The sequence below is a fragment of the Lycium barbarum genome, chromosome 1 (assembly GCF_019175385.1).
Source record: "Lycium barbarum isolate Lr01 chromosome 1, ASM1917538v2, whole genome shotgun sequence".
NCBI lineage: Eukaryota > Viridiplantae > Streptophyta > Magnoliopsida > Solanales > Solanaceae > Lycium > Lycium barbarum.
In genome coordinates, this window is record NC_083337.1 from 102,865,652 (window position 1) to 102,884,906 (window position 19,255).

The window sequence follows — 19,255 nt, forward strand, 5'->3', positions numbered from 1 at the left end:
TGGTATCTGACTATCCTTCATTCTCTCGCAGATGGCGAGAACAAGCGCGGCAGTAGCCAGAGGCTGAGGTGGAAGCAGAGGAGCTGGTAGAGGGGCGACACCGGCTGGGGGCGGAGTCCCAGTAGTTGATCCCGTGCCTCCAGTGGCTCCTAATGAGGCCGCAGGAGATGCAGCCGCACCAGCCCAGCCAACGGCAGTACCAGTTCTGCCAGGAGCTGCAGCTGCTTCGGGTATATCAAATGCTATAGCGCAGGTGCTGAATTTGTTAAATGGATTAGCACAGGCCGGGGATATACTAGCCGTTCCAGCAGGTAGGGGCTGCTATCCGGATAGAGTTCAGGCTCCGGGAGTTCAGCATGACGCAGTAGTGGCACCTCGCTTGGATGAAGTTTCGAGTTTTGAGGCCTTTCCGAGGCCAGTTGCAGGGCAGGTAATGACTGGCGAAGAGCATGATTTGTTTTGGAGGTTCACTAAAATGAAGCCTCCGATTTTCTATGGTACTGAGTTAGAGTATGCGTACGAGTTCATCATAGACTTTTACGAGAGGCTCCATAAGATAAGGGCTATGGACAAATACGGTGTGGAGTTTGTGACCTTCCAGTTCTTGGGTGATGCCAAGTTATGGTGGAGGGAATATGTGGAGTGCAGGCCAGTTGGGTCACCTCCGTTGACTTGGGTTCAGTTCTATTCAGTGTTCTTAGATAAGTATGTCCCGCGTACTTTGAGGGACCGAAGGAAGGATGAGTTTGCTAATATTGATCAGGGAAACTCGTTTGTTGCTGTGTACGAGTCCCGTTTCCATTTCTTGTCCTAATATGCTCTTCAGTTGCTGCCTACTAAGAAGGAGAGGATCAAGTGTTTCGTGAAAGGGTTGAACACTGGACTTCAGCTATCAGCTCTTCAGCTTGTAGCCATTGGGGTTTCATTCAAGGAGGTAGTGGAGCACGTTCGTGTTATTGAGGGGATTAGACAGGAGAGTCATGTAAAGCAGATAGAGAAGAAAGCCCGAAGGAGTGGGAATTTCAGCAACTCCTTCTCGAGGTGTCAGAGTTCACAGATGTATTCAAGATGTCCAGTTCAGTCCGCTATGCAGGTGTCTGCTGGGGGCCCATCAGGAGCAAATTATCAGTATTCAGGTCAGCATGGGGATTATACTGCTTCATCAGCTTCTGTTCAGTGACCTACGCTGGACCGTGCATGCTACGAGTGCGATGAGGTAGGGCATATTAAGAGGTATTTCCCCAAACTCAGATAGGGTGGACAAGGGACTCAGTATCAGGCTCCCCGAGCTCCATTTGCACCAGATACAGAAGGTAAAGATCGTGCACTGACAGGACGAAGCGGCCACACCGTGGGTAGGGGTGGTGCTCAGCCTGACCGAGGCTGTCCTCAGGTAGGCAGAGGCGGACAGCAGCCCGACAGGGGCAGGGCTCAAACTGGACAGGGTAATCGCGGTGGTTCTTAGGCTACAGGAGGGCGCGATCATTTGTACGCTTTTCCAGGTAGACCCGAGGGTGCGACCTCTGATGCTGTCATCACAGGTACTATCTCAGTTTATGACCGGATGGCTTCAGTTTTATTTGATTCGGGTTCTACTTTTTCATATATATTTTCATATTTTGCTGTGGGTTTGGATATGATATGTGATACTCTTGATGCCCCTATTTATGTATCTACTCCGGTTTGGGATTCGGCGGTGGTAGATAGAGTCTACCCTTCTGGCGCGATTACATTTATGGGATATAGTACTTGGGAGGATTTGATGATCCTAGATATGGTAGATTTCGATGTCATTTTGGCCATGAGTTGGTCGTCCCCGCATTATGCCATTCTTGATTGTCACTCAAATATTGTTACCTTAGCTATGCCCGGGGAACCTAGACTTGAGTAGAAGCGTAACCTTAGTCCCCTCCCTAAGAAAGTCATATCCTTCATTCGTGCAAGGAAGCTAGTGGAGAAGGGTTGTCTAGCTTATTTCGCACATATCCGTGACACCAGTGCAGATACTCCATCTATTGATTCAGTTCCAGTGGTACGCGAGTTTGCGGATGTGTTCCCTACAGACTTGTTAGGTATGCCACCTGACCGTGACATTGACTTTTGGATTGATTTTGTCACGACCCGACTAGGGGCCGCGACGAACACCCGGTGCTAGCCCACCCGGGCACCCCTTAGCGTACCTTTACACTTACATCTAGGTGAGCCACATATTTAAACATACATTTCTATTCACCAATCATACTAGTCTCATTGGACAACAATACCTTTATATCATCATTGACATTTATGGCCATACCAGTGTACATTAGCCGATGAGGCTAACAAAATGAGATCCAAAATATAGGCCGACAAGGCCAATCATATCTAACCATGTACACATGTCTACGAGCCTCTATGGAGAGTATGTCATAACATATAGGCGGGACAGGACCCCGCTATTCCCCTAATTATGTACACAAAAGAATAAGTACCCAAAATTTATGGCTCCGAATGAAGTGGAGCTCTGCTATGTAGTCTCTGAGAATGTAGCTATGGATCAAGTCTGTCTCCCTGGGCACCTGCGAGCATGACGCAGCGTCCACAAACAAAAGGACGTCAGTACGAAGAATGTACTGAGTATGTAAATCATGATCAATATCAATATAGAAGCATAATAAGCAACATGAGAAATAGCATAAGATGGGAGATAGTGGAATCATCGTCATAAGCACTTACCTGCCTTACATAGGAACTTTCCATTTCGAGTGCATGATTGTGTACATACATCCGTTTCCATATCCATATTCATATCCGTACTCATTTACATATTCTTATTCACATTCATATCATGCACATATTCTTATTCGTAATTGTATCATATTCTTATTCATACTTATATCTATATCATATACCTACCCATAGCACATACATATCATTTACATAGCATACACGACCACGAAGGTTCGGTGTTTCACGTACCCGACCATATCTAGGCTCGGTGATCATACATACCTGGCCAACCAAGGCTCAGTGTTACACATACCTGGCCCTACCAAGGCTCAATGTTACACATACCTGGCCCTACCAAGGCTCAGTGTTGTCCGTACCCAACTGCAGTGGTGCGCGCGCGTTACATAAACATACATACATATTCTACCCGGCCTTATAAGCTTGGGGTTCCATAATAGCCATACATAGATACATATACATAATAGCTCATAAGCATATTTACTATTATCATCACTATCATCATCGTCATCGTTATCATCACCGCTATTACCATTATAGTCGTCATCAATATCATCATCACTTTTATCGTCATTCATTACATCTATCTTTATAGGCTTACTCGTCATAGGTGGAACTTAGTACAATCGTAGCATATCAAGAATCGTGAGCTTAATAGCTCGGAAGATCGAATCATTTGAAGGACACCATAGACTTGTAGAAGCTTTAGATGATTGGCCGAAGAACCATGCCTTATGAAAGAAGGGTTAGCCTTACATACCTTTCCGTTCAACTATTTATCACTTCCACGTTCTCCTCCGAAGCTCACGTTTCTACCTTTATTAAAGTCATACTATCATTAGAATCGATGGCTAGCATACACGACTAAAACTAGAGAAAATCATACAGCATCTCCTTTATTTATACGACATTCCTCCATACCGTATATTAACTCCCAAACGTCAACAATACATTCACAATATCACAACAATAGTCTTTATTCATCCACATTATCCACATTTCTAAATTCACTTTCAATCACTCATATCCATGGTCATAACGCACGACTACGTTCATTCACATACATAGCCTATCCCATGTCCTCAACATCATTTGTAACATATTTATATCATAACACATTAAGAATCATGACTCAATTCAAACTATTACTCAAAATGGCACTATTCCACATTCTTGACCCATTTTTCTATACCCTTCTACAATCCAAGTATTTCAACTCACCAATACCTTAAACAACATAGAAATACCATAAATCTTACCTTAGATGTTGTAGGAACAAGCCTTGGTGGGTAATACTTCACTTGAACAAAAACCCTAGTTCATCTCCAATGAGATTTCTTGACTTGAATGATCTTTAATGGGTTTTCTTGCACTTAATTCACTTAGATTATGTTGTTGATCACTAATACCTCTTGAATTATTGTGGAATAAATGTAGAGAGATGTTTTAGAGAGAAGGGGTGTGATATGGAAATGAAATGAAATGAACTTGTATCCCTCATTTAATAAACCAAACCTGTCCCGATCAGATATACGGACCAACATACGGTCCGTACATTTTATACGGGACGTATATTTGGTCCATAGAAATGTGCCATCCTGGGCTAATTATACGGTCCTAACATACGGACCGTATAATTTATACGGCCAGTATGTTTGGCCGTATAATTCCCAGTGTTCCGAAATCCGTTTTCGTCGACTCGTTTGATCTCCAATCCTTATGGAACCTTCTTAGCACTTGCTTGACACCCCAATACCAATCTAAGGGATGTTATCACTCTTCTCCAAGACATCATTAAATCCTCGTTAACTCGTTACTCGTAATCCCTTTCCGTTACCTATCATATGCCTTGCCTTCTCTTGGCAACTTCCTTCCCCTATCTCAAACATCTTTGAAATCTTAACTGGGGTCATCGAATGTCGTTTCTTACTTATTGAAATAACGTATACTCGTGCTCTTCACTAGTCTATTAACTTGTGCATCAACGGAAAATTTTTTGAGGTGTAACATTCTTCCCCCCTTAAGAGCACTCGGGGATTCTACTGAAATTTCGCCAGAGTTTCCCCTATAATATGGATCTACCATCCTGTCACAACAACCCATAATAACAATGCCTCACAGGGCCACAACATAATAGCAATGGAATTTGGCCACACAAATGCATAAAAAGGAAAACATACATACCTTATGATTTTGATGTCTCATCTTGGCCCTCTTCTGGGGGATGAAATTAGTACGGGTACTTGGATCGCATAATTTCTTCCGCTTCCCATGTCATTTCTTCTCGCTTACTGCTTTTCCATGAAACCTTAACTGAGGTCACTTCTTTGTTTCTAAGTCGTCGTACTTGCCGATCTAGTATGCCAATGGGTACCTCTTCATAAGTCAGATTTTTCGTCACTTGAACATCATTTACTGGCACGATCCTAGTAGGATCTACAACATATTTGCGAAGCATCGAGACATGGAAAACTGGATGAACTAATTCCAAATCCGGAGGTAGATCTAATTCGTAAGCCACTTTTCCTACCTTGCGCACAATTTCATAAAGCCCAATGTATCGAGGACTAAGCTTCCCCTTTTTGCCAAATCTCATAACGCACTTCATTGGCGACACTTTCAAGAATACCCAATCTTTAACTTGGAACTCTAAGTCTCTTCGACGATTATCCGCATAGGACTTTTGACGACTTTGGGCTGCTAACAACCGATCTTGTATGAGCTTAACCTTCTCTCTGGCTTGCTGGACCAAGTCTGGCCCTATCAATTTAGCCTCTCCTGTTTCAAACCACCCAATTGGTGATCTACACTTTCGCCCATATAACGCTTCATACAGTGTCATTTGAATGCTAGAATGATAACTATTGTTATAAGCAAACTCAATGAGTGGCAAGTGATCATCCCAATTACCTCCAAAATGTATCATACATGCCCATAACATATCTTCAAGAGTCTGAATGGTACTCTCAGCTTGTCCATCAGTCTGCGGGTGAAATGTCGTGCTAAGGCTCACCTGAGTCCCCGAACCCTCTTGGTAGGACTTCCAGAAATTAGCCGTAAACTGGGTTCCTCTGTCTGAGATAGTAGATGTTGGGACACCATGGAGTCGCACTATCTCTTTAACATAGAGCTTTGCATAGTCTTCTACCACATACGTCATTCTGACTGGCAAGAAATGAGCTGACTTTGTGAGTCTATCCACAATCACCCATATGGAATCATACTTACGTCGAGAACGGGGCAAGCCTGTAATTAAGTCCATGTTAATCACTTCCCACTTCCAAGTTGGGATTTCTATAGCTTGTAACAATCCGCTCGGCTTTTGGTGCTCGATTTTCACTTGTTGACAGTTGGGACATTGAGCCACGAATTCCGCTATGTCCTTCTTCATCCCATTCCACCAATATATAGACTTAAAAACATGATATATTTTTGTCGCACCGGGATGAACAGAATAACGGGAACAATGAGCTTCTCTCAATATCTGGTGGCGTAAACCTGCCACATCGGGAACGCATAATCTGCCAAGGCATCGGAGAACTCCGTCTCCTGAAATCTCAAATGATAACTCCTCGTTCTGAGGGAGTGTGTCTCTGTAATGCATTAGCATGGAATCTTCGTATTGCCGCTCTCTCACTTCCGCTACTAGTGACGAGACTGCTGAATTCTGAATAGTAGTTCCCCTGTCACCTGAGTCCACTACTCGAACTCCTAGGCTAGCTAACTGCTGGAGCTCACGAGCCATTTCTCTCTTCTCTAGTCGTACATCACCCAAACTTTGCTGATTTCTGGGTCAACTTCGTGAGTGGTGCAGAAATAGAAGAAAAACCTTCAACAAATCTCCTGTAATAACCTTCTAAGCCCAGAAAGCTACGAACCTCCGTAGGAGTCGTGGGCCTTGGCCAAGTCTTCACAGCCTCAATCTTTTGACTATCCACTCGAATACCATCGGCTGCAACAATGTGTCCCAGAAATGTCACTGAGTTCAACTAAAACTCACACTTAGAAAATTTTGCAAACAACTCTCGAGTTTGAAGAACTCTAAGGACAGTACGCAAATGAACCGCATGTTCTGCCTCGGATCTAGAATACACCAAGATATCGTCAATGAATACAATCACAAATAGATATAGGAAGGGCCTAAACACATTGTTCATCAAATCCATAAATATTGCCGGTGCATTAGTCAGCCTAAACGACATCACTCGGAACTCGAAATGGTCATATCTTGTTCTGAAGGCTGTCTTAGGGATATCTTTCTCCCTAACTCTCACCTGATGATACCCGGATCTCAAATCTATCTTTAAAAACCATTAGTCTCCTTGTAATTGATCAAACAAGTCATCAATCCTCGGGAGAGGATATTTATTCTTAATCGTCACCTTATTAAATTGCCGATAATCGATACGCATTCTCAAGGAGCCATCTTTCTTTCAGACAAACAATACGGGTGCTCCCCACGGGGATGAACTAGGCCTAATAAAGCTTTTCTCAAGCAAGTCTTTCAATTACTCCTTCAACTCTTTCAATTCTGCGGGAGCCATTCTATAAGGAGGAATAGCTATAGGCTTAATGTCTGGCAACACATCAATAGCAAAATCAATCTCCCGTTCGGGAGGAAGTCCTGGAAGCTCTTCCGGAAACACATCCGGAAATTCATTTACTACAGGAACTGACGGAAGAGTTGGCGATTCAACTTCTACATCTTGAACCCGAACTAGATGATAAATGCATCCTTTCGTGATCATTTTCCTTGCCTTTAGATAGGAAATAAACCTACCTTTTGGTGACGCAGTATTCCCTTTCCATTCTAGAACTGGTTCTCCCGGAAATTGGAAACGAACCATTTTCATTCTACAATCAACATTGGCATAGCAAGAAGCCAACCAATCCATGCCCATAATAACATCAAAGTCTATCAATTTTAGCTCATGCAAGTCAACCATAGTACGACGGTTACAAATAACAACTATACAGTTTCTATATACCCGGCTAGCTATTACCGATTCACCAACGGGTGTAGACACCTCAAAAGGTTTGATCGACTCCGGTTCAACTCTAAATCGGCTCGCAATATATGGAGTAACATATGACAATGTGGAGCCCGGATCAATCAAAGCATAAATATCACGAGAGAATACCAATAATATACCTGTGACCACATCAGGAGAAGACTCAAGATCTTGGCGTCCAGCCAAAGCATAAATACGGTGCTGAGGACCGCTAGAACTGGGAACTCTCCCTCTGCCTCTACCATGGCCGACTAGCGCATGTGAACCTGGCCCCATAGGGCGTACAGATGATGAAGATCCAGCTACCGACCCCAAAGGATGGGTCCTACCTCTACCATGAATTGAGGGGCAATCACGCATAATATGGCCTGGCCGGCCACATGAATAGCAAGCCTCTGAACCCGATCGGCACTGACCCCAATGTAACTTCCCACACAGGGAACATCGCGGTATGGGTGGCCTTGCCTGACCCGAATCACCTCTGAACTGAGACCCCGAAAAACTCTGACTCGGCCCGGAACGAGTAGATCTATCAAATCTCTGGCCTGAAAACCGTGGAGGTGCACTGGTCATAGAATAGCATGAATGCCCAGAAAACTACTGCCTGTGCCCACCTCTAAACTCACTCATCGGACCCGAAGATCTGGCCCTCTTGCTATGTCCCCTATCATGCTCGCGTTTACTTCTTTGCTGTTGTAGGCTTTCTTCTAAGTTCTGAGCATGGGTCTGAATGCGTGCAATATCCATATTGTCCTGAAGGGACGCAGTCAAGCACCTATCCATAAAATGTGACCCTAGGCCCTTCACAAATCGGTGCACCCGGTCACCCATATCTGCTACCATGGTCGAAGCATACCTAGACAAAGAATTGAAGCGGAGACTATACTCTAAAGCACTCATGCTACCTTGCCTCAAATTCAAGAACTTATCGGCTCTAGCTCGCCGAACTTTCGGAGGAATATAGTATCAGAGGGAAGCATCAACAAATTCTTTCCATACCGGGGGAGGTGCATTGTCTCCCCGTGAAGCCATCCAAACCGTGTACCAATGGATCAAGACATCTCTTAATCTATATGACGCTAACTCCACCGATTCGGTGTCCGAATCATGTATCAATCGAAGCGTCCTCAACATACCATCGATAAAATCCTGAGGGTCCTCATCCAGCTTTGACCCAAAGAATTCCGGAGGATTTAAGCTAATGAAGTCACGGGCCCTTGCACTAACAGCCCTATCACCTTGCCCTGTACTTTGCCGATGAGTCTGAGAAGCAACCAATTGAGTAAGCAAATGAATGGCCTCTTTTACATCTTGGCCTGAAGCATCCGGTGGAGGAGCTGGAGGTGCTGGAGCTGGGGCTGAGGCTCCCTCACGCTCCTCTAATATAGGTACTAAATAGGAGGACTGAGATTGAGCCACACTCTGGGACTCACTTTCCTCTACTACCGGTGGTGGTGCTCTTTCAGCCCGCTTTTCTACCACCGTCTTGCCCTTTTAGGCTGCTGTAGCCTTTCTCTTTACAGGCATTTCTGAAATACACAACGCACGGTTAAGGAACAAGAAGTTCTTATAGCATAGCTGTATCGCACGATTCTTATGAAGAAAGAAGGTCATTTATTCCAAAAATGCCTGCAGCTTCTTGTTTATAAGTGTGGCGCGCAACACACCCATAAGCAAGACTCTACTGGACACGGCTCGTAGACACACCCTGGGAAAGAACTACTGTGATACCACTTTTGTCACGACCCAACTAGGGGCCGCGACGAGCACCCGGTGCTAGCCCACCCGGGCACCCCTTAGCGTACCTTTACACTTACATCTAGGTGAGCCATATATTTAAACATACATTTCTATTCACCAATCATACTATTCTCATTGGATAACAATACCTTTATATCATCATTGACATCTATGGCCATATCAATGTACATAAGCCAACGAGGCTAACAAAATGAGATCCAAAATATAGGCCAACAAGGCCAATCATATCTAACCATATACACATGTCTACGAGCCTCTAAGGAGAGTATGTCATAATATAAAAGCGGCACAGGACCCCGCTATGCCCCTAATTATTCACACAAAAGAATAATTACCCAAAAGATATAGCTCCGAATGAAGTGGAGCTCTGCTATGAAGTCTCTGAGAATGTAGCTATGGATCAAGTCTGTCTCCCTGGGCACCTGCGGGCATGACGCAGTGTCCACAAATAAAAGGACATCAATACGAAGAATGTACTGAATACGTAAAGCATGATCAATATCAATATAGAAGCATAATAAGCAACATGAGAAATAGCATAAGATGGAAGATAGTGGAGTCATCGTCATAAGCACTTACCTGCCTTACATAGGAACTTTCCATTTCGAGTGCGTGATTGTGTAAATATATCTGTTTTCATATCCATATTCATATTCGTACTCATTTACATATTCTTATTCACATTCATATCATGTACATATTCTTATTCGTAATCGTATCATATTCGTATTCATACTCATATCTATATCATATACCTACCCATAGCATATACATATCATTTACATAGCATACCCGACAACGAAGGTTCGGTATTTCACGTACCCGACCATAGCTAGGCTCGGTGATCATACATACCTGGCCAACCAAGGCTCAGTGTTACACATACCTGGCCCTACCATGGCTCAGTGTTACACATACCTGGCCCTACCAAGGCACAGTATTGTCCGTACCCAACTGCAGTGGTGCGCGCGCATTACATAAACATACATATGTATTCTACCCGGCCTTATAAGCTCGGGGTTCCATAATAGTCATACATAGATACATATACATAATAGCTCATAAGCATCTTTACTATTATCATCACTATCATCATCGTCATCGCTATTACCATTATAGTCGTCCTCAATATCATCATCACTCTTATCGTCATTCATTACATCTATTTTTATAGGCTTACTCGTCATAGGTGGAACTTAGTACAATCGTAGCATATCAAGAATCGTGAGCCTAATAGCTCGGAAGATCGAATCATTTGAAGGACACCATAGACTTGTAGAAGCTTTAGATGATTGGCCAAAGAACCATGCCTTATGAAAGAAGGGTTAGCCTTACATACCTTTCCATTCAACTATTTACCACTTCCACGATCTCCTCTGAAGCTCACGTTTCTACCTTCATTAAAGTAATACTATCATTAGAATCGATAGCTAGCATACACGACTAAAACTAGAGAAAATCAGACAGCATCTTCTTTATTTATACGACATTCCTGCATATCGTATATCAACTCCCAAACGTCAATAGTACATTCACAATATCATAACAATAGTCTTTATTCATCCACATTATCCACATTTCTCAATTCACTTTCAATCACCCATCTCCATGGTCATAACACACGACTACGTTCATTCACATACATAGCCTATCCCATGTCCTCAACATCATTTGTAACATATTTATATCACAACACATTAAGAATCATGACTCAATTCAAACTATTACTCAAAATGGCACTATTCCACATTCATGACCCATTTTTCTATACCCTTCTACAATCCAAGTATTTCAACTCTCAAATACCTTAAACAACACAGAAATACCATAAATATTACCTTAGATGTTGTAGGAACAACCCTTGGTTGGTAAAACTTCACTTGAGGAAAAACCCTAGTTCACCTCTAATGAGATTTCTTCACTTGAATGATCTTTAATGGGTTTTCTTGCACTTGATTCACTTAGCTTATGTTGTTGATCACTAATACCTCTTGAATTCTTGTGGAATAAATGTAGAGAGATGTTTTAGAGAGAAGTGGTGTGATATGGAAATGAAATGAAATGAACTTGTATCCCTCATTTAATAAACCAAACCTGTCCCCGATCAGATATACAGACCAACATACGGGCCGTATGTTTGGCCGTATATTTGGTCCAGAGAAATGTACCATCCTGGGCTGATTATACGGTCCTAACATACGGACCGTATAATTTATACGGCCAGTATGTTTGGCCGTATAATTCCCAGTGTTCCGAAGTCCGTTTTCGTCGACTCGTTTGATCTCCAATCCTTATGGAACCTTCTTAGCACTTGCTTGACACCTCAATACCAATCTAAGTAACATTATCACTCTTCTCCAAGACATCATTAAATCCTCGTTAACTCGTTACTCGTAATCCCTTTCTGTTACCTATCGTATGCCTTGCCTTCTCTTGGCAACTTCCTTCCCCTATCTCAAACATCCTTGAAATCTTAACTAGGGTTATCGAATATCGTTTCTTACTTATTGAAATAATGTATACTCGTGCTCTTCACTAGTCTATTCACTTGTGCATCAACGGAAAAAATTTCGAGGTGTAACAGATTTAGACCCAGGGTCTCGTCCTATCGCTATCCTACCTTATAGGATGGCGCCAGCAGAACTCACGGAATTGAAAGAACAGTTGCAAGATCTTTTGAGTAAAGGGTTTTGTTACATCTCGAAATTTTGGGTTCTTATACGGTGAATAGAGTAATGCAAGTTAAGGTGTCTATGGTGCCCCAACAAGTAAAAAGGGATACTCAATGATTCAAATTAAGATTCCAAAGACATTTTAGGCGAGAGAAGAAAGCTCGTTGGACAAAGTTAAGGTAGAAAGTGTCTTACCCCGTGTACCAATGTACCAGCAGGCATTCCTGGTAATTTATGGGGTTATAAGCTGAACGATTCAAATTGACGCAATCAGAACGGATTCAGGAAATTCTGCAGACATCAGTCACTGCCAACGGGCCGTCGACATGTCGACGGACCGTCACTGTGCACCGTCAACATGTTTCTGCAAACTGAAATTTGTAAGCGCAAATAGACGGGACAAGTCGACGGACTGTCGACCAGGCCGTAAAACCGCCTCTCTGGAATTTTCTGGTTCTAGCTATAAATAAATGGCCCTTGTTCATAATTTTCAGATTTCACTTTCCCTTCAACTCTTGAAACCTCTAGAATATTCTCTCCATTATATTAACACATATCCTAGAGAAATCAAAGGTTTATCATCAAAAATCAAGAGAATCAAGTGTAGAGAAGATCACTAGGGTTTGTGGAAGCCAAGATTCCCTTTGGAATTGAAGTTGGGGTTTTCTCAAGTGGAGTATCTTCATCCAAAGACCATTCCTACATAATAAAAGGTGAGTTTTACATTCATCTCATGTTATTAAGAGTATTGAGTGGTTGAAAGACTTTGATTAGAGAAGAATAAAGAAAATGGGCTCAAATATGGAGAAAATGGTATTTTAAGTAGTAAATTGACTTGAGTCATAACTCTTAGAATGAGATGAGTATAATATCATTATGAATTATGTTAGTAACGTTGAGGAAGTATTGTATGAAGAACGAGCATGGTGTTGCATGGTGCTCATAGTTATGAATGGTTTGAAAGAGAATATGAGAAGTGAATAATATTTAACTTGAGGAATATATTGATCATGATATGATTAGTGTTGTTATTGATGTTTGGGAGTTGTTAAATTGTATGGATAAGTTGTCGAAACAAAGGAAATGCTACCTAATTTTCGTTAGCCTTTTAATCGCTTTAAAATAGACTTAAGTGTGGTTGTAATGATCTAATATAGTATGAATTCTCTTGAATGTAGAGTTGTGAGCTTGGAAGGAGAAAGTTTAGTCGATAGAGTAAAGAGACGCAAAGGTATGTAAGGCTAGTCCCCTTCTTTCAAACGCATGACTTCTATACTATGACCGTCTTACATCCCAAAAGATGAAAGCTAAAGAGTATTAAAAGCTTCTTATGAGATAGATATGAGATATGTTCCATGATAATGATGATGCTATGATGAGCTTGATTCTTACCTTTATGACTTCGTTGATGTTACTTCTCTTTGTTATCTCACCTCATGATATTAATTCTTTCAAGGTGATACATAGTGATGAGGATTATTCCATAACATAATCGGAAGTTCCCGACCTTACATCACTCCGATAGAGTAATAGCTTTTATTTGAGCTCCCATGCATGCTTTAGCTTATGCATATGTAAGATTACACCGCACCTATATGGCCGGGCAGCACCACTACAGTAAGCGTAGTGAGCGGCTTATGGATGATTACATCGTGCCCATATGGCACGGGCAGCACCACTAGTGGGCGGCTTGACATGTTTACCCCGGACGCGGGCTAATGATGACCACACTGTAGCTATATGGACGGGCAGTTTATATATGTATACATGATATGGTGTTGTTTATTATGAAGGTTAGCATGCCTGATTCCGCCTTAAGGGGCAATCAGTTACAAGTTATCTCTTCATCTCATGTTCTCTTATTTCTTTATTATGTTGACTTACATGCCTTTAATACTCAGTACATCGTTCGTACTGACGTTTTTTTCTTTTATGGACTCTGTGTTCATGCTCGCAGGTAGACAAGGAGACAGACCGGATACCTAGGAGCCTGATCAACAGTTGTACAGGAGCACTCCACTACTCCGGAGGTGCAACCTATTGGTATATTATTTTGTGTACATATTTGTGGCATGGCGGGGTATTGTCCCATCCTTATGATTCCAGTACTCTAGTTAGAGGCTTGTAGATACTCATGTGTGGGTTGTAGGTGCTATGTGACTTCTTCATTGTATATTATGTACATCATTCTTGGTAGCCTCGTGGGCTTATGTACATATACATACTTTGGGAGATATTCGGAGACTGTTCATGATAAGCCTTGTATTGAGCAGGATGTATGCCCAGGGTGAGTATGATAGATAGCATGATGAGTGGTGCTCAGTAGTCAGCTCTGGGTACCCGTCATGGCCCACTAATGGGGTCGTGACAGGTTTATTCGCCCGAGTGCCTCTTCTTAGGGTGCTCCTATGTTTTTTGTTAAGAAAAAAGATGGGTCTATGCCTATGTGTATTGATTACCATCAACTAAACAAGGTGACTATCAGAAACAAGTATCCCATCCCCTGTATTGATGACTTTTGATCAGTTACAAGGAGCTTCTGTGTTCTTTAAATTGACTTAAGGTCAGGGTATCACCAGTTGAAGATTCGGGCAGAGGATGTTCCTAAGACAGCCTTCAGGACCAGGTATGGACACTATGAGTTCTTGGCTATGTCTTTCGAGCTTACTAATGCCCCAGCTGCATTCATGAATTTGATGAATAGTGTGTTTAAGCCCTTTCTAGACGCTTTTGTGATAGGGTTCATTGATGATATCCTGTTGTATTCTAGAAGTAACGAGGAGCATGAGAAATATTTGAGGATTGCTCTTGGGGTATTACGAGAGAAGGAGCAGTATGCTAAATTCTCCAAGTGTGAATTTTGGTTGTCTTCTGTGTCCTATTTGGGGCATGTAATTTCGAAGGAGGGTATCATGGTGGATCCGCAGAAAATTCAGGCAGTCAGGGAATGGGCTAGGCCCACATCGGTGACCGAGATTTGTAGTTTCGTGGGTCTGGCAAGCTATTATCGTTGGTTTGTGAAAGGGTTTGCCTCTATTGCTTCTCATTTGACTCACTTGACTCGGAAAGATGTACCATTTCAGTGGTCCGATGAGTGTGAGGAGAGCTTCCAAAAGCTCAAGACTGTCACGACCCAACCCCGTAGGCCGTGACTAGTACCCGATCTGGGCACCCGAACCCATCTATCAAATATTATCTCAAATTCTATCAACTCATTCTAGTATATGGCGGAAGCCGACAAGGCTTTATTTCAAATTTAGCTAATTTCCAGAAAAGTTTCGGCAGAGTTTCCTTTGTTTTACGGACTATCCAATATACCCTGCACGCAGAAAATACCAACAAAATCCACACAGGGCTAACCAAGCAATATATAAACATATGCGGACCGGCCGCCTCGGCGTATAGGATTGCCCAAACAACATATGCGGACCAGCCGCCTCGGCGTATGGGATCGCCCAAACGACATGTACATACATCCATACAGAAAGACCCTAACCCACAAACATATCCACAGACCTCTAAACAGACCGACAGAATCATATGACAGGACAGGGCCCCGCCGTACCCATGAACGAATATATACAAATGCACTAATAAAAATATATATACCAAAAGTATAAGCTCCGGAAAGAGAGGAGCACTCCGAATAGCAGAAAGGGTGTCCTAAACAGGTGGATCACCAGGCTGTGCGTCCGTACCTGCGGGCATGAAACGCAGCCCCCGGAGAAGGGGGTCAGTACGAAATATGTACTGAGTATGCAAAGCAGAAGGTACAGAAATAAATCTGAACAATAATCGAATCAGATATATAGAAAATAATACATATAAAAAAAATATCAAAATGTTTATTTCCAAAGTATAAATTATGCATAGGGCACAGGAAAATGTGGTCGCCCGCCTGTCGATGGCGCCACAACACAGCATAACACCAGAAAGTTTCAAATCTCCGAATCCCCGTCACACATCACAACACAGCATAACGCCAAACATAAGTGGAACCCGGCCCTCGAGCGAGGAGCACGGTGAACCATAATCACAGCATAACACCGGAATGTATCACAAAGCGCCCGACAACAGAACCGGCCCGGGAACCGGCGAACGATATCATAGGGCACGAGCGGAGTAGTAAGGAATCATATGCATAAAATCATCATCATAAATCCAAAAGATAAGTAAAATAGTCATATTTGAAATTGGAACAATAATTACAACATTTTTTTTCCCAAAGTTACCGAAATTACCAAAAGGGCGTCGCGGGACCCACGGACGAGTATAGGCCCGAACTGAGCCCGCCTATGAAATACATAGTCATTTTATATCATACAAACTCCTACGAAAATTTCAAAGCAATCCGAGCTTTTCCGAGGAAATTTTGAGCGTTTGAAGTTTTGGAATCGCTAAAGAATGAACTTTAAAACAAAAATCAGCTTTCATGTAATCTTTACAAGTTATGGATTCCAAGAACATAAGGATCAATGTTTTGCCATGACAAGGCAAGGATGCCAAAGAACAAATGCGATTCATAAACATGCTCGGATTGTGAGAATAGAGTTTCCTCGAGGCTTATATCATAGCCTATTTTAACTAAGGCATGCCGAAGAAGGAAGATTACTTTACATACCTCAAACGCTCTCCAATACGATCCAAACTCAAGCTAAATCCAACCTATGATTCGGGCTGCCCACGATCTATAAACAAGCCATAAAATGCCAAACATTAGCTAAAGACTTTTTGGGCATTAAATTCCAATTTCGCCCTTAATTCTACAGAAATTTGGGCAGCATTTCCCCTGTAAATAGGCTACCCCGAGAATTTAACTCGGCCGTATCAATCAATAACAACAACAACCAACCTAACAACATTAATAATCAATCCGAAAGGTAATACAACAATAATAGCTCTCTTTTCCATCATTCATCAACTTTCATAAATTCAATTCGACGACTTACCTTTAAGCCAAAATCGACGCTTATACGCTCACATACTAACCCGAGCCCATACCAAAAACATTTCAGGACATTCTAAGCAATTTATACAATTTTTCCAACAATCCATAAATTTTCCCAAGCTACCCGAAACAGCCCCTAACCGAGACAGCCCCCCTAACTTTTTCTTCATTTCCAAATCATGGTTCGTATCTACAATTTACATTCTAACAATGCTATTTTCATCAATACACAATTTACATTAAATGTACAACAACTTCCAAATCAGTCCGCAATATTTACAACATCAATTTGAGTCAATAAACTTTCATTTCCAACATAGAATTCATGGCGACGACGGCTAAACAATAAGCGATACTAATTCAATTCTTGGCACATAAGGTGACCCATTTTCGGCTAACACTACACATATACATATATGGATGATTCTCAATTGTTCTTCACCTTACAATGATCATAATCAACTAACTAGGCATTAATTCATAAGTTCAATCACAACACAACAACACCCATTTACACGGCTCAAGCTCCACATACACAACTCACCTCCAACATTTCATATTTCATGATTTTCCTCCATTATAACATACTACAACATGGATATAACCTTCATAACGCAAAAACAAAATCAAATCTTACCTTTTCTTCTTCAACCTTACAATAGCCTAGGGTTTGCAATTGGATACAATGAATGGTTAGATGACCCAAACAACTCTTCCACGCTACTTAGGGACTTCAATATAGTGGGTTAACACCAAGAAATTAATTTTTGAAGGCAAAGAAATGGGGGTTGGTTTTCTTGCTCCTAGCCGTGAGCTCCCCCTTGGTTCTTCCACTTTTGTTTTGTTTTTTTGTTTTTTTGCTAAGTATAGAATGGTGAGGAGATGAATTAAGGTCATCTTTTTAAGTCCCCATAATATCTCTTATTGTTTGTGGCCCACACAATGTGGTGGACCAATTAAAATTGAACACCATTTGTGTGGGCCAACCATGCAAATTGTGGATAATTTTTATCTTCCAATTTTTATCACTTTTGGTCCCAAATTTTCCTAATTGTTCCATACCAATAAATTCATGCACCACATATATCTCAAAATAAAATCGAAGGTCAAGAATCCCGACTTTGTATCCCGAAATAATTTTTTTGTCCTTAACTTATCATAATTAAATCCGGATTATTCCACTGTACAAAAATACGGGTTCTAACATCCTCCCCCTCTTTAGAACATTCGTCCTCGAATGTCAGATTAACCTTACCGGTCATACAACAATTTGGGGGAGTTTCCTTACTAAGTATCACAACAATACAATCATTGATCAAGGATTCATTTATCAAACAACATAGTCAAATAGAGAATTGGATTACCTGTAGGCTCTGAAAATAAATGAGGATACTTCTTCTTCATATGCTCCTCAGCTTCCCAGGTCATTTCCTCTCGGTTATTGTTCCGCCACAGCACTTTAACAGAAGCCATATCTTTGTTCCACAACCTTTTTACCTGGCGATCCAATATGGCTATAGGCTGCTCCTCATAAGATAGCTCCTCTGTGACCTGAATGTCATCTACAGGAAAGACTCTGGAAGGGTCACCAATACACTTACGAAGCATAGAAACATGAAACACCGGGTGTACCGCTCCCAAGTCAGCTGGCAAATCCAATTCGTAGGCCACCTTTCCTATTTTGCGAATAATCAGATAGGGCCCAATATATCTCGGACTGAGCTTTCCTTTCTTGCCAAATCGCATAACACCTTTCATCGGTGACACTTTCAGGAACACCCAATCGCCAATCTGAAACTCTAACGGTCGATGTCGCTTATCGGCATAAGATTTCTGTCGGCTCTGGGCTGCCAACAATCTTTCTCGAATAAGTTTCACCTTATCCACGGCCTGCTGGACCACATCTGGGCCAATCAACTCAGTCTCCCCAACATCAAACCAACCGATCGGTGATCTACACTTCCTGCCATACAAAGCCTCATATGGTGCCATCTGAATACTAGAGTGGTAGCTGTTATTATACGCAAACTCAACAAGCGGTAAATGGTCGTCCCAGCTACCCCTGAAATCAATAACACAGGTACGCAACATATCTTCCAATGTCTGAATAGTGCGCTCGGCCTGTCCGTCGGACT

The 19,255-nt window shown here is 42.1% G+C and overlaps 1 long non-coding RNA gene across 1 annotated transcript; it reads right to left on the reverse strand.

Annotated features, from left to right (window-relative positions):
- Positions 1-15,504: 15,504 nt before the first annotated feature.
- Positions 15,505-18,293, reverse strand: LOC132643419 (uncharacterized). Its single transcript, XR_009583621.1, has 3 exons — positions 17,758-18,293; positions 16,794-16,860; positions 15,505-15,870 (listed from the first exon to the last, which is right to left on the reverse strand). It is a non-coding gene; the product is annotated as an uncharacterized LOC132643419 (long non-coding RNA).
- Between the last annotated feature and the right edge of the window lie 962 nt (positions 18,294-19,255).